Source organism: Ochotona curzoniae, unplaced genomic scaffold (genome assembly GCF_017591425.1).
Source record: "Ochotona curzoniae isolate NIBS_2020 unplaced genomic scaffold, NIBS_Ocur_1.0 contig_1014, whole genome shotgun sequence".
In the NCBI taxonomy this organism is placed as follows: domain Eukaryota; kingdom Metazoa; phylum Chordata; class Mammalia; order Lagomorpha; family Ochotonidae; genus Ochotona; species Ochotona curzoniae.
The window spans coordinates 39873551-39900140 of record NW_024464920.1 but is presented as its reverse complement, the minus strand read 5'-3'; positions in this window follow the sequence as shown (position 1 = coordinate 39900140).

Below are 26590 nucleotides of genomic sequence, written 5' to 3'. Positions count from 1 at the left end.
TTATGCACTTCTTTCTTTTTGCTAGCGCTCACATTTGTTTGCTTTCCCCGTGTCTGAGAGCCAGGGATACCATCTATTTTCCTAACAAAACATAACTGACTTTATTTTGTCCTCTACAACTGGAAAAACTGACAAACTAAGCCCTTTAATAAAATTAAATCTAACAACTAAGAGTAATTACCAGTACATTGTGAAACTTATTGTGGGTAGAGTTTTGCTTACAAAAAGAAGCATTGTCTGTGTAAATTTGGACTACCATATATTGTTTTTATCCTCAACATAGCTACTGAAATGTTGCTTTTCTTTCTTAGAAAAAGAAATATGTTTAATCACCTAACCAGCTTGATTGCTATCTATTTGAATTCCAACTGCTAGGGTTACAATCAACATCTGATGCTTGCATAATTACAGATGGCCAGTGGGATACAATGAGTACTCAGAAATTAGTATTTTGATGTTTAGTGACTGTGCGAGATTTTTTCAGCAGAAAAGTAAATAATTTGAATGCCATAATAAATAATTTCTAAAGAAAGTCTTAAGTATGGTTATGTATTAAATAGAACTTTGAAGGCTAATGAACCAAGGGAAGTTTTATCAATATAGGAAGCATAGCAGATATTAATCCAGCAGTTTTTCCTGGAAAAAAATTTGGAGACCAAATTGAAATCTGAGAATGTTTTATATTATAATTGAAATAAACTTAGGTCAAGGACAAATGCAATTTCAAGTGTCCTTTGCTTTTCCATCCTTAGTACAAGTGTGTCTAAGGACTGAGTTCTTATTCTGAATTTGGAAAGATCTTGAGAAAGTTAACAATTAGATCTTTTGTTGTGCAATTGAAGGTGAGAGGTTGAAAAGTGAGTGATTTATCTTTTAAGACTTGGAATACCAGCTCAAATGCAGGAATCAAATGAAAGAAATAGAAATAAGACATAGCCACTGTAGAAAGATGCTTTCATTTTTAATTATGCTTGGAAGAACCTTTAAAAATACTTAGGATTCAGTAAGTGTTTAATTAATTATATAGGCACTAAGCCCACAACGCTTATTAGTGAAAACCTTTCTTTGAAAAAGATTTATTTCAAACTAAATAGACATTTGTAGAGCACAGAAGTTTAATGGGTGTTTAGGCTTCCGCTCGCGTGTCAATTTTCTTTTGAGTTTTAAGCTCCATGAAAGAAGAAGCTGTGTTTTCTGTATCTCTGTATTTCCCATTATGTTGTGCAGAGTGTCTTCCTCAAAGTGGCTGTTGAGTGAATATTTATTATGTGAATGGAAATAGAATTTTAAGGTTGGAAGAGCTTTTAATCTGCTCCATCCCTCCTATTTGGAAGGCCAGGAAAGTGAGACCCAGAGATGAAACCAACTAGCCAATGTGCATGATGTTCTTCAGATCAAAGCACTGCTGTGACCCAGATTTCCTAACGCATGTCCTTGTGCTCTTTCTAATCCATCTTCAGAAGGTAAATAGAGAATTTTGCCAGATATTTTTCTAATTGTCCATGCAGAGTGGTCCAAAGGGCAGGTGCAGCCACCGGACACGGTTATTCTATCTGTTCGCTTGTATTTACCTTTCAGTATGTTTGCCTTCCGAACAAGAGACGCCAACTCCATTAGGTGAATGACTAATCCTCTAAAATGGAATCTAAATAAGTGAAGTGGCATCTTGGGGCTGCATGGTGTTTTGGGATGGAATATAGATACGTCATGGACCGGGGCAAGAGTTTTTTTTTTTTAAACAGCTGTTTTAAGAAAACAGATTAATATTGTATTAATAGGTTTAATACAATATTATTGTATATTTTGAGGTCTAATGAATTTTATAGTCTTTATAAATAAGTATACTTCCTCTCCTAAAATGTGTGTGTGTAAGCTAACATAAATTTTATTAGATATTTATATTTCTTTTATAGTGCCTTTATCTGGCTGTTCACCATGACTGAAGCTTGTAAGAAACACTAGTCACTCATGTGTTTTCTCATCTGTTCAGCAATATGTTCCAGGCTTCAACTGTGTTTTAAGTGTTACATTCAAGATTTAGTATATAGAATCATAAAAATCTGTAATCTCTGTCTTCTTGGAGTGAGAGGAGGGGATCATTTCAATGCAGTGTAAAGTGCCCCGGTATCAGGGAAGATGTAATCTCAGTGCTATGCATGTACACGGTGAGAGCATTCAGAAATGTTGCAAAGAAGGTACGATGTTAGTGTGAATTCTGAAGTAGACATTTGTTAGCATTCCTGTTAGCCTAGAACATGGAAACGATGGTGCCAATACTAAATAAAGATTCCACTGTAAGACTGTAAGTTAGCTCTTAAGGTGGCTGTTGGATCTGCTTCTTCGACTTTGGTTACTCCAGGCACAAGCATGACGCCGCAGAGCTGTGAAGTATGCAGGCAAGGATCATGAACTCTGAGATCAGACGGTCTAACTAGAAATGCTCAGCACCGTGATCTGTGTGCACGAGTCTCTGATCCTAACACAGGGGATGTCCAGAGCAAATGTGGAGCCCATGCAGCCCAGTATGGTCTTATGCTAATAGATGGCATCCATTACGATAGCCTACTGCTTTGATCACACAGACAGCAAAGCATTTTGAAAGTCTGGCTGCCCAATTCACAGACATGATGCATAGCTTAGACAAGGTATACCAAGGGCTTATTTTAATGCCTGGTACATGGCAGCACAAAGTGAACACTGACTTTCATAGCAATAGTAGTAATTATGTGGATTGTTTTAAGCAATATGCTTCGTACTAAATGCTCAATGATATGAATTTCATCAAGGGGCCTTTTGCACATGGTTGACATTCCATAGTTGTGTGTAGGTTGACTGTCTCACAATAGGAGATGAATTTACTAGTAATAGAGTCTCTTCCTTAATCTTCATCCCCTCCCACCATGAGTTTTTTAAACCATGGCCCATCTCCAGCTACAAGTTCAGGAGCACTCTACTTCCATTTTGTACCCCAGCATGACAATAAAGTAATAGTCTTAGAAGACTTTATTTTATCCCATTTTTATAAATGCTCATGTATAACCTTATATAAATTTTTCACATATACATACTCTCACCAATATGACCTTGAGAGAATGTTAACCCCCTCAAGACAACTAGGTCAAGAACTCAGTTAAATTCCCAAGCAGAAGCCCAGTGGTCCATTTAAAATTACACCTCACATCTCATCCATCAGTTACACTTACTATTTGAAGTGATAACCACTGAGTTCATTTTTATCCTCTCCCACCACACTAGCGCCTATAGAACTGACTCATAGTGCCTTGGTTTCTACCATATTCCCAGACATTATTCCACAGCCTCATTCTTATCCATCTGTGATCGAGCAGACTTCATTCCTCTTCATATCCCTGGATCAAAGACATGCGCTATTCTCTGCCAATGATGCCCAGTGTCCCTGGAGCCCACAAGGCAGTCCCAAACGAACAGCAGCCTCTGGGCCTTTTTCTTCAGGAACCATTGCTGCATCACTTACATTCCTCAGACTGTGACCCAGTAGTTTAGCTCTTGTCTAGTCTAGCACTGCTCAAGCTCTAGGGTACATTCTTTGGAGGATCTTTTAATAAAATAGATTATGGTGCCATAGACCCATGATTCTATATTTCCAGCACAAGCTCTCAGGCGAGGTCTAAGCTATTAAACCACATGTAATGTTTGAAGTAGTAAAGCTATAGGGCATACTTCTATAATGAAACAGAGTTTTAATCGACCTGCTGTATCAGTGGTATTACAACCACTCAACTGTGTGGCTATAGTATGGTAGTAGTCAGCGGTGGCATGTAAACAAATGGATACAGGTGTGTTCCAATAGAATTTCATTTGCAAAAACAAGAATTGGTCAGATCAGTCCAGTTCCCTCCCTATTCCACTTTAAGGAGCAAGTTTCTCTTTCTATAGCTATAACTACAATGTATCACATTCCTACTGTGTGTATTGATTTCATCAGTCGCCGTAACTAATGGCCTTCCTGTATCTGCATTGCTTTGTAGTGTGACTTTGCACAGCCTCTCTTGAAGTAGTAGGAAAGTCTATGTCCATTTTACCTAAGCTTTTCTTGTGATCTGCCTTGGTCAGTAGGACACGGCAGAAGTCATCTTGTATCACTTACAAGCTCCACCTTCAAGAGGCCTTCTACTCTCCTGTTTTCTTGACTCCCTGCCTCTACCAACACATCAACTCTGCACTAACCAGTGAAGACAGAAAACTACAGGAGGAAAGCCAGGCGCTACAACAACTGCAAAAGCAAAAATGCTGGCAGAGGCTTAGCGGAACCCAGCCAAGACCAGAGCTGCCAAACAGGGCCCTGTCCTCACTGCCAAAATTTAGAATCACAAATGAACTAAATATTTTTTTTTATTTCACATCACAGAGATTTGATTATTTTATGTAGTAAAAGATAAATTAACATATCTATTATGTTATAAGTACCTGCATTATAAGAAAAATACTTCCAATTATTCTCATGAGTTTGGTGTTTTATCTGTTTTACAGGTGTGGGACCAAGATTTGATCTGTGGACTTCTACAATGTAGCACAGAGAGTTGATGACAAATTTGAGGTTTAAACTCCAGAATCTAGGTTCATTCCTCTATATCAACATTGTCTCTCATCCTGGTTTGGTTTTATGTTCTTCATCTCCATTTCTAATACCAATACGAACATATTCTCATTCTCTCTTTCTGTCTCTCTCTCTCTCTCTCTCTCTCTCTCTCTCTCTCTCTCTCTCACACACACACACACACACACACACACACCATTGCAAAAGATTTAACATTTGAAGTGCAGGTCCAGTTCACCAGTATAAATAGCTAACGCCAATTGTGAGAGTTCTGCACTAGCAATCCTGAATTGTGCAGTACCTTTCAGGCCAGGTAGCATGTGAGCATACTTTAAAACACGCAAGATTTAACCCCAGATATAGTCAGCAAGCTACTTAGGGAGAAGGACACCACTATCTTGGTTTAAAACTTTGATAGTGTGCAGTGCATCATTGGGATGGATGCTAAAGCATCTCTTGCAATAAAGACATTGCATGAAGATGCAGGTCTTCCCTGGACACCCTACCTACTTCCAGATCTGCCAGGCCTATAGCCCTTCTGTAAATATGGTTTTTTGGTCTCACAGATTTAATGAAAGATTGATTTTCTTACTTCCTGGACAAGGATAAATCTCATGAAATGGTGATTTAATGCACAACACAAAAGCGTGAAAGCCCTCCTTAAAATTAAAAGAAGTTTTCACACAAAAAAAGAAGCAGGTTCATTCACAGTAATAGACCACTTTACTTTCTTTTAAGGCAATAGAATTTTGCTAATTCTCACTAATGACAGAGGAGGCCTATTGTAGAGGAACCAATTTTACTGATTACTGAGTCGTACAAAATATTCTGAAAAAGAAATGAAATCTTAGTCATTCAAGACCCTCTATGTGTCTTGCTGAGAAATAGACACCCACTGCTGTTTTAATTGGGAGAATAATCAGGTTTGCAGTTTAGTGAACTGAGATAATCACAATACCATCTCAGTGCAAACCTACATTTCAGCCATTATTAAAGAAGACACATTCAGGTGATAAAACGGAGCAGATCCCATGGGGCAAATCCACAGTTCAGTGAGTTCAAGGTAAGTGGTTTCAGAGGTGAGTTTAATTTTCAAGCCACTGGGGATAGGAGTCCAGTTATTCTTGAAAGAGCTTGTTCACCTTGTAAAATCTGACCTAATAATTCATTATCTAAAAATAGACTTACAATCCCAGTATTAAAATCTCATTTTGACACAAAGAATCCAAACTAGTTATGGACTTAAAGGATATAACAGATTAACAATGTGTGTGATGGATAAGTAAGATTATGGAAAAAATCGTGGTTAATTAAAAGTTAAATTAATGTGCTCATAAAACAAACAACAAAACTGTTAGAAAATGCAGGAGTTTCTAAAGTACAATCTAAGAGCACTTGACAACTTAAAACTTAGAAATGGATGCTATCTAAAAATTGTCTTGCATTTAACTGAAAATAGTGCCTGACTTCATTTCCAGGGGTTCCAGGAACACTGCTGGAATATTTTGTCAACAGAAGACAACAAAAGAATTGGCAAAGTTGGTACATCTCTATATTTTAGATCTAAATTATTGTTTTATTTAAAAAGCTCATGGAAATGAGATGTCCTTGTAGTTGAATCTCCAAGCACAATAACCCCTGTAACATGACAGGCTTTGATGAGACACTTTCATGAACTCCTGTAGAACCCCCCATTAACCTTGTTAGTGTTACCTATCAGGAACACTGTCTGATTAAGTGAAGAACACTTACACACATGGATCATATGAAAAACCACAATGGGCATTTTGACCATCTCTAAATAGCATATCAATAAGGTATAAGAAGAATTATACGGTGTTAATTCAAAATACTCATGGGAATAGAAGTAAAAGATAAACTTATTTAACTGTAAAAAATTAAATCAACACATACTTTTCTCATCATACACATATGTTCTGTGAACTTCATGAAGATTCTTCAACATTTTGCACCAAAATAAACTTATTTTCTAATTTAATTTTCTATTAACTTTAAAGTACCCTTTAAAAACCAAAACCAATTTACATTTATGCCAGTTATATAGGCTGGCTCAACATTTGAAAAAAAAAGATTCCCCCAAAATAATTAGAAGGGAGGATTTAGAAAAGTTCAAATTTGAATGAAACTTCTGGAATAATCTGAAGTTTATTCTTTTCTTGACATAATCACGGAAGTTTCTTTGTTCCTATCCATAGACACTTTAAGAAAATGTGGAAAAATTGAGCCAAATAGAAAATGTGCTTTGGCTCATCACAAAGCCTATGTGGGTGTGACCTGAACAGCCAAATTAATTCAAGTTGTTTTAGTGCAACTCTGGAACATCTGGGTCTCGAATTATACAACAATTAGTATAAAAATGTCAGCAGTATTTATAGAAATCTATTTATAGCCCATAATTAGTTTGCTCTCACCCAGCACATTTGTAATGTTCAACTACACAGACACTTTCAAAGTGATTTTTAATTAGTGAACTTGTAACCATGGAATTTTATGCATCCAAACATGGACATGTGCATATTCTGTTACCATTTATATATAGAATCCTTTGCAGGTGATGTTGGGAATATGATGAAGTTTCAGACTTCAAAGACTTTAGTAGGAAGAATATATGATCATGAAAGACATCATGTGGCTCAAAACAGGATAACACAACTGAGAAATGCAACAGCTGGAGCTGAGCTGATCTGATGCCAGGAGGCAGGAGCTTCTTCCAGGTCTCCCATGTGGGTGCAGGGTCCCAAGGCTTTAAGCCAACCTCTACTGCTTTCCCAGGCTTCCCAGGAGGGAACTGGATGAGAAGTAGAGCAACTGGGACATGAAACATGCTCACATGGGATCCTGGTGTATTGAAGGAGAGGACTTTAGCCACTAGGTTACCACACTATACCATAAAAAATTTAAAATATATATTTAAAATAAAGTCTACCTTTTAATTTCACACACATCATCATGACAAGTCTGTATGGAACAATAATTGGACAAAAAGGTGTAAGATAGGAAACATGAAGAAAAATTAGTCAGATTATCCTAGAAGGTAATATTATGGAACACTGTACTTAAGTGCATGAAGAATGTTTATATAGATGGACTATGCAGTATATCATAAAAAATGACTTCAAAATAGTTTGTATATCAACAATGTGTAAGAAGAATTATAAACCATGACCAAATGAAATTTATCCCTGGTATGAAAAGTTGGCTCAACATTTGAAAACCAATTAATGTAACATGTCATATAAGCAGGTCAGAGAAGAAAAATTCCATCATATCAATCACTGCAAAGAGCATTTGATAAAACCCAAGAATATACATTATTAATCAGCCTCTCAGTAAATTGGAAATACTGAGAATTTTTCTCAGCTAGATACAAAACTTTTGCTGAGAACCTACAGTTACTACCAAACCTCATGGTGAGAAATTGAAATTTTCCACTATGGTAAAAAATAAGTAAGGATGTTTCATCTCGTAGCTATTTCATGACATCCTTCTGGAAGAGCAAGCTAGCAAGGAATGAAAAAGAAACAGAAGGAATACAGATTGGGGAGGAAGAGAGAAAATTGTGCTCTGCTGCTGGTAAAGCAGTCTATGTAGAAAAGTTTAAAATCAACAAAAAATTTTAAAACTAATATAGCATTATAAACAATTTGGTAGGATACAAAGTCAATCTATAAACATCAATTACTTTCTTATATACTAGAAATGAACAAAGAAAATTTTCAATTAAAAACATGCAGTTAACATTAGTGTGTTTTTTTCTTTCTTATCCTTTTGGATTTTTTTTTAGATAATCTTACTTCCTTCAACCCACTTCTCCCTCCTCTAACTCCCTCCTTCTCATCCCTTTTTTCATTAATGTTTCATAAAGACACAATTTTAATACACGCTGTAATCAGAAGCTTAGTTCACCACTAGCTATAGCATTCAACAAGTAAAAAGTAGGAAGGCCAAAGTTCCAGGGGTCTAAATGAGGACTAAAAATGACAATCATCTACAAGGTGTCTACTTCATTCTCATACATTTTTAAAAAGGATGCAACTGGAAACCATTCTTTGTGAAATAACCAAGTCTCAAAAAAGATAAATGTACGTTTTCTCTGATATGGGGCAGCTGACATTAGTATGTTTCAAAATTAAATAGATACAACTCTAACAAGATGTATAAATGTTTTTATGGAAAAAAAAAAACCTCTGATGAAAAAAATCAATAGGAAGACTAGTTTTGTCCAGACATCAATTCTTCTCACTTATATCTGTAGTCTGAATAAAATCTCTCAAAAGTTCCAAAGTCTTGTGATATCAGCAAATTGATTCGGAAAGTTATACAGAGAGACAGAAGATCCAAAGAATTCACACAATATCAAAGAACAAAATTAGGAGACTTACACTATGTGATTTCAAATCTTACTGCAAAGCTATGATATCCAAAACAGTGAGGTACTAGTGAAAAAAGGGATAAGCCAATCAATGGAAGAGAATAGAGGGATGAAAATGACATATACAATTATTGTCAATTCATCTTTGCCAAAGTGATTTAAAGTGGCAATGACAGTCTTTTCAACAAATTGCTTTGGACCAACTATGCAGTCACATGTAAAAAAATGAATTTGACAGAAACTTTACTTTTTTCTCAAAAATTAACTCAAATTGAAACAGACTCAAATGTAGAGCAAAATACTATAAAATTCCTAGAATACAACATATGAGAAAATCTAGTTGAGCAAGGATCTGATATTGGCTTTTTATATGCTGCACTAAAAGCATGACTTAGGAAGAAAAGAACATAAGAAATCATTCAATACATTCAAGGTATATTTATGAAAAGCCATCCTTAGCAAACTATAAATAGTAGAAATAACTCTCATCTGACAAAACCACTATGAACATCTACTTGAAATGTGAAAGTATTCTCTTTGAAATCTTGAGGACAGCAAATCAGATCCTTGATCTGTATTTTGCCGGTAGTTTGTGCTCATTGGCCTTCCTGTTATGTAATCCATTTTCCTATTGATAGTGATGGTAACTGATAAAGACCAGAAGTTTTCCATCATGTCATCAAACTGGAGAAGAAGGAAAGCAAGCAGATACAGAGAAATTACAATGAGAAGCAAAGAAGTAGAATATCTGCTGAAAGTAGTGGAGATATGGTGTTGATGAGAAGGGTCATTTTTGTTCATAGGTTGTGCATAGTAGGTGCCCAGTTACTTTGAATGAAAGAAAAAGAACTGAACATGTTATGATCTGAATGGAAGAAGATTCTGGAAAAAAAGGAGCCTGGAGGTGCTAGAGAGGAGAGAAAAGATGGACAAGATTCTTGAGCTACGTAAGAGAAGTAAAGCGTTTGGGATTGATCTGGCCCCAAGCACAGTGTTGCTTTACTGAATGGCAGGTGCAACAACCTCAGGTAACAGGAAGGAGATTCACTCACTTATCAGAGATAGAAGAAATTGCCCATGTAGGCAAAATGCTTTCAGTATATGGAAATAATGCGTATTCCTTTGTGTGGATGGTAGTTTAAGATTCACCAAGACTAAAGACTTTCCTTCTCACCCTCATTCCTACTTCCTGTACACGCTTACCTAAAAGTATCTAAAGAAATCATCCACTATCTTCTGGCAATTCCATGAGTATTGATAACTACTGATTGCAACAGGACGAATGGTAGAAGTTAAAGGAGTGGTTTTTTACCCTTCCTTAAAGGAATCTCAGAAGATCCTCAATGGAAGATATAGAATGTCCTGGGAAGGTAAATTGCTTTTTTTTTAATAGTTAAGTACTAAAGTGGACATGTAAGTAAATGCAATAGAAGACTTTTTAAAACGGACTGGATTTTATTCAGGTGCAACGCTCGTGGACTGTAGGTATTCAGTAAATAAATGTTACAAGTATTTTTGATCGTCAAAACCTTTAATGTGTTGAAACAAAAATCTTGTGGAGTTTGGGATTTAAAAATAGACATTTCAACGAGTGTTTCTTCAGAGAACATTGACTAGAATAGAATAGTTTTCAAGGTAATGGCGATATAAAGAGTAACAGATGTAGACAGAGTTTTCCATCGTCCCTGTTAAATTCTATCTCTCTGCGTATATTCCTCTCTTTGAGCCATCTTTTTCCATCTCATTTTAAGGCTTCGTAGGGCTTTGGTCAAAATAAGACAAATATTTCCTGAATCATTTGACATTCAGCTGTTGCTAAAGATGTTAAATCTACAAGCAAACCTGCTAATCATTGGCAACAAAGCAGCTTAATCCTGGCTGACTGGTGATTTGTTTTGGAGCCCTTGGATCAATGGGGGAGATTCAAGTTTATATATATATATGTAAAAAGAGGTAACTAGTCAGCTAGAGATTAGAAGCACAAAAAGGGGGAGAAGACTTCTTTCCCCCAGACCACACACTGACAGGGAATCTTCCTTTGAGAACATATCTTGTTTCTTTTCCTTCCCTTAGGCTTCTCCACTGCACACTGCCCCCACCCCTCTCAGCCACGGAGGGCTTGATGGACACTTGTCACCGCTGATAGAGAGAGGAAACGCTTCGGAAAGAGGCGAGGGGGAGTGGGGTGGGCAGTCCGTCAGAATCGGCACCAGTGAAGAGATGATTCCTTCTTTCTGCCTGTTTTTTTGTCTCTCTGTAAGTTATTCAAATCTGGGTGGCATCTAGGATAACTGGCATTTTGACACAGCTTAAGGGATTGTCTTACTAACACTATTGAACTGAAGCTGCCACCCTTAAAAAAAAAAAAGTAAAGAGAGAGAGCTCTTTAGTATAATCTGATATGTCTGCAAATGAAAGGCTGTTTCATGCAGAAGGCTTAAAACATTGCTTGAACAATTATATTCATTCTTGACTTACTGTATTGTTCTATCCATCTATGGAAACGATATTTGTAATTTTAAAAGGGAAAAAAAGCACTGTTAGTTTTTTTAAAGGATTTATGTGACAGCTTCATGTGCATTGGGTAGTTCCAAAGCTGAGGTAGCTTGAGGAGAAGGAAGGTGTGAAATTTCCTAGGTCAGAGAAGGCTCACCTTTATTAGAATTTTTTTTTAACAAAAGATTTATTTTTCTTGAAAGTCAGAGTTACAGAGAGAGGGGGAGACACACAGCGAGATTGTCCACCTGCTGCTTCACTTTTCAAATGGCCACGACAACCAGAGGTCGGCCATTCTAAAGAAAGGAGTTAGGTGCTTCTTCCAGGCTCCTATGTAGGTGCAGTGGCCTGAGGGCTTGGACCATCCTCTGCTGCCTCACCAGGCCATAAGCAAGGAGCTGTATCAGAAGAGGAGCAGTCTGGATGTGCTGGGGCCCATATGGAATGCTGGAGCCACAGAGTGTCAGCCCTATTTTCAATGTGGAAAGTGGAGGAAGCATTGGATGTGGAGTAAGTTATGGTTACTTAGTAAGTGTGGTTACTTATTGGAATCAGTTTATGGTTCAAGGCCCAGATTCGCCAATGCCAACCATAAGGTCTTAGAAGAGCTATAGAATCTTTCTGGGCTGTGTTTTCTTCCTCTGGGAGAGGAGATGGTAGGCAGGTAGTCTCAATGCTGCTCAGCTTTAGGATCACATAAATTGGTAAGCTATCCTTTCATTTATTCTGCCTAATTGAGTATTTCGCTACTGTAGTCTTGATGAGCTATTGCTATTTTGAAATTTAGTATATGGCAGAAATAGTCATTTTCTGCTTGATTATTGTTTATAACCCTTGTCTACATTTCTGCTAAACTAGAGTCGTTTTGCTTTTTACTTGTTGAACTCTGTCTATTGGTGCATTAAGCCCTTGTCTGCAATGTAAATTAAACATGGGCTATCTTAAAAGTGATGGGAAGAATGGAGAAAGGAGGCAGGAAGCATCGTAACAGGGAGCAAGGATGAAGCAGGGAGCAAGGTGGTATCATTATATTATCAGAACCATATCTATAAACTATGTTGAACCAGTTAAAACCCAAAGAAAAACAAACAAAACAAAATGAAACAGTGAGTGAAATGGGATGATGAAATATCCAAAAGAACAAATGAATGGTATGGGTAAGAAACATGCCAGAATTCCACTGGAGGGTGAGGCTACCAGAGTCTTGGACACCTTCTTAATAATAGCCATTTTTGAACTCTTTGAATGTGCTTAGGGCCATAATTTAAAAATAATATTAGCTTAGGAAAGGTCTTGATTTGGGGTAGAAGGACATAATAATTGACTTCTACGTGACCTTGAAGAATTGACAAAATCTCTGAGTTCGGTTTCCTATCCAAAACATAAGGCTGTAATCATGTGCTGTGCCTTCCATGTGGAGTACCAGATCATGAAGATCCATTTAGCTCCCAATCTGACATTTTACAGTGAAAACAAGATCATAAGCCATGAACCTCTGTCCTCAAATCTGCAAAGAAGTCAACTGTCTGTTCTATAGAACAGTTACAGAAAAAAAGAGTATGCTCCTAAAACCCAGCATTCATGTTATCAGAGACCACGGTAAAACTCCTTAGAAGGGGGAAGGGCAGTCAGAGCAAAGCCTGGTTCCTGAGCAGATGCCAGTGAGTCTGTACTTGTCACCACCACTGAAACCCACTGCATTTCGCAGGAGTCTTTCATCAGGAGATTAATCAAATGCCAGTTCCATTACCATTTTGGTGTGGTGGAGTGATAGGGAGAATGGTTGCCTCTTTTGGTTGCAGATACTTGAGGTTTCTGTCTCAGAACACTCACACATTTGCAGGACAGGCAAACTTAAAGCCAAGTCTTTCCCTCCCACGTAGACGGTTCAAAGTTCCTCATTGCCATTCCTGCTTTGAGTCTTGAGCTTCAGGGGTTGGGCATTTTCACCTGGCTTTAGAGTGGACATTACATCAGAGCTGCTTGGTCAGACAAACAGAGCAGCTTTTTCTCTGCACAAATCCAAGTCTTTAGGCCAAATGGGAAGGGTGTTAGGTTCTACAGAGCAGAGACTTTTATCCAGGATTACCACATTTGTGGACAATGTCCAGTGGTGAAAGTTGGATAGACAATAAATCGTCAGGATTACAGCCTTTTATTGACCATTGATTGTTACTCATCCATTCAGTAATTCATTCCTACCCCCATGGAAAGTAGTAAGTAATAGATAAACATGAGAATAGAAGTCATATTCTAGTGATTATAACTCCATGTAGAAAACACCCTGAAGAATATTTTAGTATCACTATCATATCAGTATTTTTATTACGATTAGTGTTATTATTGTTACATACATATGTTACCTTTGATACAATAACAGCATGTGAATTAGTATTGGTACAGCATTATTTGGAGATTTCAAAAAGTTCATGGAAGGGCTATTGCAAATCCTTCACCTACACAGACAGCACCACATATGAGTGCTGGTTTGTGTCCTGGTTGCTCTGTTTCCCATCCAGCTCCCTGCACAAGGCCTGGAAAAGCAGTGGAGGATAACCCAAAGCCTTAGGACCCTGCACCTGTGTTTGGGAGAGACTTAACAGAGGCTCCTGGCTCCTGGCTCCTGGCTCCTGGCTTCAGATCAGCTCAGCTCTAGCCATTGTGGCCATGTGGGAAGTGAACCAACAGATAGAAGATCTTTATCGCTCTGTCTCTCCTTTTCTCTGTAAATCTGCCTTTCTAATAATAATAAATAAATCTTTTTAAGATTTCCTGAAAAAATAGAAAAGATAAATTAATTTTCATTAAACATTTTTTAACTAAAAATTGAAAGCTAAAAAATATATATATATATATATATATATATATTTGAACTACCCCAGCCAAGTGTTGGCAGCAACTAGCTGGGCGAAGGGAGAATCTAAGATGGACTATGTCAGCCAATGGAACCTGGAAAGATTTTCACATCCTTGGATTGACAAGATAAACAGCATTTCAGATCTATTACCACTGGAGAGGAACCCTTGAAACACGCTCCACATCGGGGACTCTGGGCTGATATCAGGTGGCCATTCCCCATCTGTGAGTACTGAGGCAACTGGGAGCCTCTCCCTTTATCTCTCCCTTCCTCTGGGTATAGGAAGAAGAAAAAAATGTGGAAACAATGGTCTCACCACATTACCCTGACCTTCGACCCTTTCCACCCTAATCAACCATGCAAATATCATAAAATGGAATGCATACATGGAAGGGGTCTTCAAAAAATTCATGAAAATGCACACTCTGGAGAAAACAAGGTTTTAGAACTCTCTTGTACTAAAATAAGCATCTTTTGATTCCACGAAAGTTTTGAAGTCCATGAATAGTTTTATTTCTATATTACACATTACCTATTTTCAATCAACTTTTGAAGAACTTTTATATTATATATATATATATATATATACATATATATATATTTCAAACATATGTAGCAGTATCGGTATTGTTGATGATATTGGTATTATTAGAAATGTTATAAAACTAATAGATCCATGTTAGCTCAAATAGGGCCTCAAAAAAACGAAAACTTCCTTTCCCTTCCTTTAATCTTGCATTCTGACTAGCAGTGTGAGAATAAGGGGGAAATGATAGGAAGTGAAAATGGGGCAGAGGAAAGGATGGGGGATGGAGGAATCTCTGTGCTTGCAAAACTGTATCCTAGAAAATAGTAATAACAATAAAAAAAAAGAAAAAAATCTTTTTTGTGGGGAAGGGCGATGCTTTACTTCCTTAAAACAAATATCTAACTAAGAACATTGTATTCAGTCAAACGAATTGCTGTTGTAAGGTATTGTCTTTGGCAATCGAGAGAAGCGTCTTGGTGGAGAGCAACATTAAATAATAAATTAGTGCCTGGGAAACACTGGCGAGAAGGCAGTGTTATACTTCTGTCTTAACACTTCTGGGAGATTGGATCTGTGGAAGATTAAGTAGGAGCGTAAGGAAATCAGAGAGCGGTGATGAACAAATACTCCTTCTCAACAGAGGCTGGCCTTGAAGAGAGGCTTCGGAAGCAGAGGGTTGCACCAGACAGCAGGAGAGCATCACGCGGTCGGCAGTAGCCTCCCTTTGTACTTCATGGCAGTCAGTTCCAGCCAGGACATAAAGACAGTGGAGAGATTCCATCCAGAAATGTCTCGTTGGGTAGGAACCTGCTCTTGTGCAGGCTATTTTAATATTCTCTTATATCAAAAAGTGAATTATTTAGCAAGTAGATTAAAAAAGAAAAGGAAAGAAAGTGGACAAGATTGAAAAATGAGCTAGCCTGAGCTTTTTTGGTGGGTGTGTTGCAGAAAAAGGAACTCCTTGCATTTTGCAGTAGTGCTACAGCAACCAAAGATTATTCTGGGGAGTTGTTAATCAGCTTCCCAGCTGCTGCTTGTCATTTTTCCCTACTTGGTTCTCCATTTGCCTTTTTCTCAGCAGGGCACTGTGGTTCATGGAGAAGTCTAAAGATGGAGCCACCCCATGAAAATCCAAGGGACTGCTAGACAGTCTCCCTGGGACAACTTCCATTTTGTTGTCACAGGACAACAAAGTTGTCAAGTTGACGTTCAGCACTGTGAGACTCAGGTTGCCCGACCTTTCACGGGCTAAGGACAGGTGGGATGAGCTGAGTTCCCTGGATGCAGGCTGGATACCCCTGCTCTTCAGTGCATAGCTAACATCTTAGGCTGCCACTGAACTGGCAGAGCTTAAGATCAGACAGACGCAAAATCTAAAATGGATACCACATTTTCTATCCCTTCGTTTCAAGGGTAACAAACACGCTACTAAACTGAGTGCCTCTAAAATTTATGTACTAAAGCTGTAACCCCTATGATGGCTATGTTTAGAGAAAGGACTTCTGGGAGATAATTAGGATTGAGCTAGGTCGTAAGTGTTTGCTCTTTGTTGAATAGGATTAGTGGCCTTATATGAAAATGAACAGTCTTCAGAAATTAATCTGATGAATATTTTCAGATACATAAAGTCCACCACAGCCCCCAAAGTTTTTTTTTAGACATTGTGTATTAGGAATGGCATATGAGGGTTTTCACAATGGTAAGAGAAGAAACGAATTCATTAAATCAGCTATAACAACAAGCAGAGAGGATTTCTCAGGCAATGTCAATAATAAGCCCTAGGATGATAGCCCTGTACTAAAATATGAAGCAGAGAGAAGACACGGAAGTGGTAGAACACATGTGCATCTCACTGTGTAGAAAAGAATATTGCAGTTATTCACAATTCAGCTAATGGATTGAAGAATCACAAATATAGATATAAATATATACCAATGGAAAAATGAAATCAGCACAGGGTCAAAGATAGGAAACAAATATACCAATAATTGTAGTTTTGGACGTGATTTGGAAAAGAACAATATTTGTGCAAATTGTAAAAAGGAAAACATTATTAAAATTGTGACCTTAATGAACATGTAGACTATTTTCTTGTTATTTTACTCACTAAACAATTTGCTACGATTATTTATGTAACCTTTACACTGTTATATATTGAAATAATCAAGATATGATTTAAAGTATACAGGAGAATGTGAGAAGTTTATATACACATAGTATACCATTTTGAGAATGGCTCTACAGCTCAGTAGGCTAATCCTCTACCTGTAAGCCCCAGATTCCTGTGAGTGCTGGTTTGTTTCCTGGCTGCTCCACTTCCCATACAGCTCCCTGTTTGTGGCCTGGAAAGGCAGCAGAGGATGCCCAAACCCTGCACTCACCTAAGACACCTGGAGGAGACGCCTGGCTTCGGATTGGCTCAGCTCCAGTCATTGCAGCCATTTGGTGAGTGAGCCAGCGGATGAACAATCTCTTCTTTCTGGAAAACTGCCTTTCCAATAAAAATAAATAAACCTTTTTAAAAGTAGTGAGCCATTTTATGTAGGAATCGCTACATTGTGGGTTTTAATATTCTTGGGAGGCATCAGAATTCTTACATGCAAACACTGAGAGAGAACTATATATATTATAGATGTCAAATCAAGAGTTGACTTTGTTCTCTTCTGGGTTTCCTATATTTGGTTGCAACTAAGACCACTGATCCATATTTCTCACATAGTGCAATGAATGACTTGGAAATTATAGCTTTTGGGGGAATTTGCCTATTCAGATGCATCTGTTGTATATTATTTCAGTTCCATCATTCCCTGAAATACAGATGCTAGAAGCATACTCTGGGGAAGTTGAATGCTTTGGAAATTGACAATTCCTGGCCTGCCAGTAGCCTTACACCTCAAAGTGGCATTTGGGAGTTCGATTAATAATCCTCAGATCTGATGATTTATCCATTTTACTCTTTCTACCAAGTTACACAGAAAGTTCCATGGAAAGCTGAAGAAATCAGTTTAAACTATTAACCAGCAAGCAGGACTCAAAGAGGGTTTCGCTTTGTTTCTTTGAAAACGAGGGTGCAATAAAAATGCAAACGCTCTCTTCTTGGGAATGAGTCTCACTTGAGGAGCTGAGTGCTGCTATAATGAGGACTACTAAGACCATTTGTACCACACAGAAATCAGCATTGCCACCTGCTTAGAGTGAGAGCAAAAATAGCAAAAATGAATGCAAGAAGTTACTCCAAGATGGGCTTGCTCAAAGATTAAAGTGGGCAGGGGAAGGAAAGCACAGTTTCTTTCATAAAAATATAAGTGAAGAATGGAATTACTATTGTTCAGAATCTTTTCCCAGAAATGAATTCTGAAGAACATCTGAGGTAAAAAAAATAGGTCTAAGAACAAAACTTTTCTCTTTCTGTTTAAAAATTCATCTTGATTCCTTTTGTAGTATTTTTACATTTTCATCTGTTACATTTTCCTTTAGTCAACAAAGCAAAAATAAATTAATTGTTGATCTGAAAATTGGTTTTATTTGTGGCCTGAAAAAAAACACTTTGTGGTTTATATAAATGTAGTAATTCTCTAGATTACCATTTCATGGTACACTGCACGCCAAAGAAAGCAACCTGTGTCTTTTATGGAGGAGTGTGGGTGGGTGGGGAGGCCTGCAGGAGGAGGCAGTGTGGGGAGCCATCAGCCCCATAAGTAATCAGATAAAGCTAGTGGCGTGGTATTAGTGTGTTAGCTTTGTCTGAGTCCTAGCATCTTCAATGGGTCAGCCCCTCTTCATTTGTCACCCCAGCGCACCTTTTGTGCAAATAATTTCCCATTGGTATTACCCAGAGCTTGGAGTCGATAGCTGACTAGCCTCTTTGCTTGTACCATTATTTCCAGCAAGCTTGCTACATCTGCAATAAATCCTGGAGGATTTGTGGGTGGACCAAGGAAGTATGAGTGACAAAATGAGATGATAAGGCCTGGATGGAGCTGAAGACAAAGGCCTTTCCATTTGGTGTGGTGTGGCTGAATCACAGCGCCTAAAGATCTGATTTGATAACGTTTTTGCCAGCTGCCATAGGGAGTTCAACCCAGTTAAAAATGAAGCCAGGGAACATTTATCTATAAATCCTGCCTGTGAGTACCAGGAATGAAAATCCTAGCCATTTTGTATTGTGACGGTAGAGGCAGAGAGCAGTGGATAGTCAAGAAGAAGGGCAACAGGCACCAAGGAATTGCTTGAAGTGTTGTGTTCAGATGAAAAGGTTCTGTACAACAGTGAAACAACAAGTTCCAGGTGTGAGAGCTAAAACTGAAATTTTGAGCTCAGTCACCATGATGGTGTCTTCAAACCACCTTTTATGTTTCTGATGGCAAGATTAAGTCCATGGTGGCGTTTTATGTAATTTTCTCCGCTTGGGCTTTATTTTCCCTTCTATCTAGAAAAGCGTAACTTGGAAGTGCTGTTTATCAGCAGTGGCTCATTGTGTGTGAGTGTGTATGTGAGTGTGTGTGTGTGAGCATTTCAACATACAAATGAAAGGTGACGGCTTAGCATCTGAAAAGTATATTGCAGTTACTTACATATTTTTGCATGGGACTTATGACCTCAGAATCCCCTGCTCGGACTGCATATTAGGCAGAATTGACTTGGTTATACCCTGATAACACACTATTCTAGATTTCAAGTGGCTCGCAATAGCAAAAGCTGATCTGTGATCACGTGACATGTCTATTATTAGGTCAACTGTACTTTGTGCCATTAGCCTGCATCTTGGACCCAGGTGCCTGAAAGGACATGTGGTCAGGACATTGTTAGAATCGTGGTAGAGGAAAGACAGGTAATGACAATAATAATGCAGTGATTTCTAAAGGTCTTCAGAATCACCTGTCATTCCCACACACTTTTCCTTGACCAAGCAAAACTTTTCATCAAGAGAGGGAAGAGATAAGATTTTCACTTTAGATAAGGAGAACTTCTTGGAGGAGTATAATCCTTAGCAGCCCTCAGTCTCTCCAGCTGCGGAGTGAAGGTGTTAGATGTTTCTGATTTTTCTACTGAATTCTTTTTTTCCTACTGAGTTAGATGAGGTTTTTGTATATTTGAAATGTTAAATTATTCTAATAAAATCAATGTTACAAATATCTTGTGCTATGTTTAGCACTTTAAGAGCAGTAAAAGTAATTTCCTCTTAGCAAGATAGATTTAGCTTCATTTGAACTTCAAGTTCTTTGCATTTTTACTATTGAATCTACAAGGAAATGGAACTAGTTATTTAATCAGCCTATGTGATGTACAAATGCCATTCAAATTCAGTAATTTTTAAAAGTTAGAGATCTGCTCTTAGTAAACCTGATCATTGAAATAGTTAACACAAACAAAATTTATAGCAGAAAGTAACAAGGAAAATCTACCAGATACAAATGGAAAAAATGAAGAAGTCAAATGGAATTCACATGAATCAATGGTTTACCATGGAATTATTCAAAGAAGTTTAGTTTTATGGTCTATCAATAACATTTTAAAAAAAGATTTATTTATTTTTATTGAAAAGTCAGATATACAGAGAGGAAGAGAGACAGAGAAGAAGATCTTCTGTCCACTGCTTCACTCTCCAAGTGGCTGCAATGGCCAGAGCTGAACTGATCCGAAGCCAGGAGCCAGGCGCTTCTTCCTGGTCTCCCATGGGAGCACAGGGTCCCAAGGCTTTGGGCCGTCCTTGACTACTTCCCCAAGCCACAAACAGGGAGTTGGATGGGGAAGTGTAACTGCTGGGATTAGAACCTGTGCCCACCTGGTGGTTCCTGAAGTCATTTTAGCATTTGATAGATATATGATATGAGATGATGAGATGATATAGATATGAGATAGGAATGGCAAAAGGCTGTATAACATATGGTGGTTTAGCTTGCAAAGAAGTAGATCAATCACATATCTTTAAGGCCATTTCCATAAATGTTAGTTCTTTGATGAGTTTTTCACAAATGTGGCTTAACTCTACTATTTAGGCAAGACTCCCCTTCACCTCTCCTCCCCACGGGACAGGGTAGAACTTATTGAGTGAGTGATGAAAATCAGCAAAACTTTCATATTTTAAGTAGAATTTACTTCCCTGGAAGCTCCCACAGAGACTCACACATGCCAATGAATGAATGAATTTGCCCTTTTCAACTTTTGCAGACCATTGGTGATTAATCTGAAATAACTCCAGAAAAACTGCCAGATCTTGATCCACTTCTGCTCTTCTTTTTTGTAGAGTGACATGTTGCCTTTTGAAGGTTTGGGATGTGGAACCCATGCTCACAAATTCTACTTATAGACGGTGGTGCCTTATGATGCTTCTTCTTTAATAACCAACATTAAGCTATTGCCTCCCAAGCAAATTTCCAATCTCTATATTTTTTAGTTGTTTATGACAATGCATAAAAATCAACTAGCCAATTTACTTAAAGGGAGGATTCCTGAGATCTACTCAAAGGAGATTCTGAACTAGTATCCCAGGAGATGGGAGTTCTGGAATCTGCATTTCAATAAGCAAGCCAGATGGCTTTGTCACAAGGCAACATGGCTTAACTGTGTTGGGGCTCTTCAGTTCAAATTCTGCTCCAAGCTCCATTTTAGCCAATGAAGTAAACTTCTTTTCAGCATTTAACAGCCAACAGTAAAACCATAGTTTACCTTAGTGTTCCTCTGCCTTTAGTTCATCATTTTCATCCCAAGAGGTTTTTAAAAATTTTTCCTCCTACTTGCCACACAGTCTTCTCCCCTCTCTGCCATGAAATTTTAGTACGAATGTAGAATGGCACTTTGAAAAACTCACAAGCTATGGTGATGTTTAGTAACTTTTTGCCTGCTGCCCCTACCAAGAATAAATTAGAAGATATTGGTTACAATAGGAAGGCAAGATTTACGCAAAAATTTTCAAAAACGCACTATATCTGTGTTTGAATGCTTTCCTATTCACAATCCCAATAGACACCAGAATTCAACATCCACTATACTCACTTCATCTCTCCATTTTCAGAGCATCCTCTCTGGGGTTCTATGCTGGTCATCACCCTTTTGAGTTCTAAGCTTAACATTTTGGAATTATCCTACCTCTTCCCTGTTCCAATCCTGTTAATTTTACACATCATATACATAAAAGCCTGAATCAACTGAACTATTAAATCCCTTGTTCTGAACTTTCCTCTTTCTTCCCTAGTGGGCATCATGGTATGCTCACCATGCTTCTATTGCAAGTTTTCAAATTGACTTACACGAAGACTTACCACGATTCAAAACTTCTTCCTTCATATCTTGACATTAGCTATTCCATGGCTCCTTATTGCCCTTGAGATGAATTGGCCAGGCATCCTAAACTGAGTGTTTTATTCTCTTTTTCCATTGCATTCCCTGCTTTTCTGCCCTCCATATTTCTTGTTCCAACTCTCCTGAACTGTCAATTGCACTGTTATATCTATTTTACTTTCCATACAGTTTCTTCTTCCTGGAATTTCTTTTTCACTTCTTAAGTGGTTTATTTCTTCACATCTTTCAATACTTAAAATCTTCACCTGTTTAAGAACATTCCTAAGAACCAAGACTGCTAACGTCTCCTCTTTATAGTCCAAAACATTGCTCTGGAATCTCAAATTTGGTGGCAAGAATTAGGTTTTTTATCTTTCTACCTCCCTGGGCTAGCACGGTGCTTGGCATATTAAGAATGCCCAATAAAATATTTGTTGAACTAAACTGACGTCTCTTCCCAAGGTTGGGTCCTAATTAGTATTAAAATGTATCTAAAAAGCAGGTGTCCAGGAAGGAAATAGAAAGAAAACACAGGCTTTGATAATCCACCATTGGTGTAATTACTTCTAAATAATTCTGCTTGAACCAGTGTTGTTCTTGAAAGATGCCAAAACAACTGGTCAGTTCATTGGAAAAGTCAGCCAGTTGGCATCAGAGAGACCAAAACATTCAACTAGTTGTTTCACTGGACTTGTGAATTTTCAGCAGGTGTCCATGAAGCCTGCGGTGGAAGAAGTTACTGACCACTCTTTGTTTATTTTTACTTTATGCTTATTCCTCTAATACGCCCCATAACTCGTGTTGATGTCTTCTTATTGCACGAAAGCATAAACACCAGAAAACTTTTTTTAAAAGATTCTCCAAATTGCCTAGAGAACAAATACTGTCCACAGGGAAAATCTCACATATAAAAAGGCAAGTTCAAGCACATTGCTGTAAAGCACTAGCCCCTTTCAGGTTCTGGACACGTGGCTGATCCGTCTGAATGGACAGAAAGTGTGAGTGTTTGAAAGCAGCTAAGACAACAACAACCCAAACAAGACAGCCATTCTCACGCCTCTCAGACCACAGCTCCGAGAGCCTTGCTCTCTGACATCTCCTACATGCTAAATAACTCCTATTCTTAGTTCACGTTGACTTGGTGGTTCAAGCCAGGTGAAAAGCCAGTCAACCCAAACAGCTAACCAAACTCAAAACTTCATTAATGAGATGGTTTCTGTTCTAATCTCAGTGAGAATGATAGGACATTGAGAGCCACTTTCTCAGAATGCTTTTTATTTAAAAGAAAAAATATTAAAAGGATAAGTAAGGGTGGACAGCAGAGGAATCCTTTAACAGACTGTCATACTTTTGTGGTGTTGCGTGCTTTCTTGCAGGCGACTTTCTGGCAAATACTGAATCTTCAACCAGGAGAAGTTGGCTGAATACAAAAGGGCTTTTGAAGCAGTGAGTATAAATTCAGACTCCTTTTCTTTCTTCCTTCCTTCCTTTCTTTGCCCTCTCTCTTCTCCTGTGTCTGGAATTGGCTCAATAGAAATAATAAATGCCATCACTTGCAGGACACGTCCCACAAATTACTCAAACAGCAAATGTAACTTTAGAAAGGAGGCATGCTTGATTCTCTTCTGTAGAAGTTTCCTATCCGTTCTTTATTTACATGTTGTCATGAGGCTCAGAGATGCACAGCTTTTCAGAACACACACACATGGCCATTAAACAAATTAAAAGGGATGGAAATGACTAATACAGTACTCTTGGAATCCCCAATTTGGTTAGTTCGAGTTTAATAATTTAAAAAAAATGGAGTGCTAGAAAGAAGGGAAGGTGAACTGCTCTTTAATAACCTGCACAATTAAATTATAATGATGAATTTCACTACTCTGTGCCTTTTAAAGGACTCTTGTTATCAGATTGCCTGTAAACAAAATTCAGTTTTAAAGCAGCTTTCTGGGCATGTCCCACCGTGTCTCTCACAGTTGTATCTTTCTCTTTCTGAACCTCCTCTATAGACTTTTAGAAATCTGGAGTTGGAAAACATGATGTAAGGGATCGGCCTTGGTTTTCCCTTTGATTGATATAGGCGGATAACTTGGGAAAACTTTTGATCAGGGGTCTTAAAGACATATTTGACTTAGACTGTGGAAAGCACTGTTTTTTTCCTTGTGGAAGTCCATTTTACTTAAGTAGCAGTATCACACAGCATTAAGTAGTTACAGTGTGAGAAGCTCAGACAATGTGACTTGATTTTCTAGGGAGCTGGTTACCGTGCTGTCGTCCTTGTGCAGATCTTCACAGGGTGTGCATATACATCTGTTAGTTCTTTATAGAAGCCCATCTTCTATTTTCTTTTTCTTGAACATCATAGTGTAAGCAAATATTGTGCTAACAAGAGAATTTGTTGCACAACCCAGGACATATTCCTATAACATGTTGAACTGTAAATAAATATGGAACCTGGGTACACACAGCAAAAAGTAGAACTGTTGGCTGCAAGCAGTTTCCACTGGACCTCAGCACCTTTAGAAAAAGAGACCCATTGTTTTAACCTAAAGTGTAAGTAACGAATAGCTACAACACAGAGAAACAACATTTCCAGAGTCCAATGCTTGCAGTGTCTCATTGGTGTGTAACTTCCCAGACCATATGACTCCTTCTTCCTAGATGTGAGTGGACTTGCTTTGAAGAGGAATGGCATGCAGGTGATGAACCTAGATCCTTGCACCATACAGCCTGTCTTCAAATCTCAATTCTGCCAACACTAGCTTCGCGTCCTTAGCTAGACTGTATGGTAACAGCATACAAGTTGCATAAGTTTCCTCGCTACAAATGAGAATTCATGATGATACCACAAAAAGTCACTGTAACAACTAGATGACATCTTTAAAATCATAGAACAAGGCCTGAGACAACTAAAGGTACTCATTCATTGCTGGGCACTTACCATGTGTCAGCCTCTCTGAAAAAAAATTTCTTCACTGATTTTCTCATTTCCAAATACACCTAAAACTGCAGTTGCTGTTTGTTCTGTTTTAAAGACAGGAAACCAAGGCTTTGATTTATTAAACAGTCTACCTAGAGTCAGGGTATACAAAATTGTCAATTATAAAATTAAGAATGGATGTAAACAAACTAATTCAAACCCTGTGCTAAATGTATATTTTAGAATATTTCCTATACCTGAAAGTGGATGATGTAACCATCCATTTGGTTTTAGGTCATAGTGCCCAATTACCTTTCCAGGCCTATTTTAGAGCAAAGTAAATTGATATATTATGCTTCTGTTTAATGCTTGTACCAAATATGACTTGAAAAGTTGTGCATAGCTTCATTGGATTTTTCATTCCTTTTCAGAAAGATTAGCCAAAACTGAAAGAAGAGTGTTAGAAAGATTATCCCTTTTGGATTAGAAAATTTGGTAGATATCAAAACATTTCTTATCTGTCTTTCCCACATAAGCTATTTGAGCTTTATTCTCACCATGGTAAAGATGGACTCCCAGTTTTGATGCCATGTACATTCTTCCTTTTTGAATTAATTAGTTAATTTTATGATGCAAGTCTGAAGGCTCTGGTATTGCCCCTGCCCCACTCCCCATGCTGATTTCCCCTATTTTATTACATTAATGAAGTGCTTCAACAGCAATAGTAAGTCCATCGTTCTGCGATTTAATTGTATCCTGACATTGTAGGTATGGAGAACTGCAGAGTCCAGTAGCCTATTGTCAAGATGCATTTAACAGTTTTGCTGGGAGTCCATCTTTGATTTGGAAGCAGAGCTGTATACAACGTTGTATCTTCACATCTCAAAATGATGTTATACAGTTCTTCTAGATGACTACATGTACATACATGTTTACCATTTATTTTTGACTTTATATTTTTATGATCGTTGGCCCATATTAGAGAGAACATATGATATTTATCCTTTTGAGATATATTTATTTCACTAAGCAAAATGGTATCTAGTTGGGACCATTTTGTTGAAAATGGTAGAGTTTCCTTTTTTTTTTTAATGGCTGAGTAGGGTCCCATAGAGTAGAGGTACCCATTTTCTTTATCCACTCTACATTTGATGGACATCTAGGCTGTTTTCATGTCTTTGTTGTTAGTATAGGTTTAATGATCCCTTTCTCATGTGAAGATTTAATTTCCTTTAGGTATATTTGCAGCAGTGGGATAACTAGGTCGTATGCCAGACCAGTTTTCGGTTCTCTTAGCGTTCTCCATACTGGCTTCCATCGTGGTTGTACTAGTCTACATTGTCATGCACATTCTAAAATTTCTAGCTTACCAATTCTTACTTATAGTAAGTTTCACAACATTCTCTTGCTTTAATTGTTATTTCATTGTGATTTAGTAGAGGTAATTCAGAATCATGGGCTTGTACACGCATGGGTTTGGTCTTTTTCTGTCTTAATGAGTTGGGATCAGTTTGATTTTTAGTTTTACTTCACTTTTT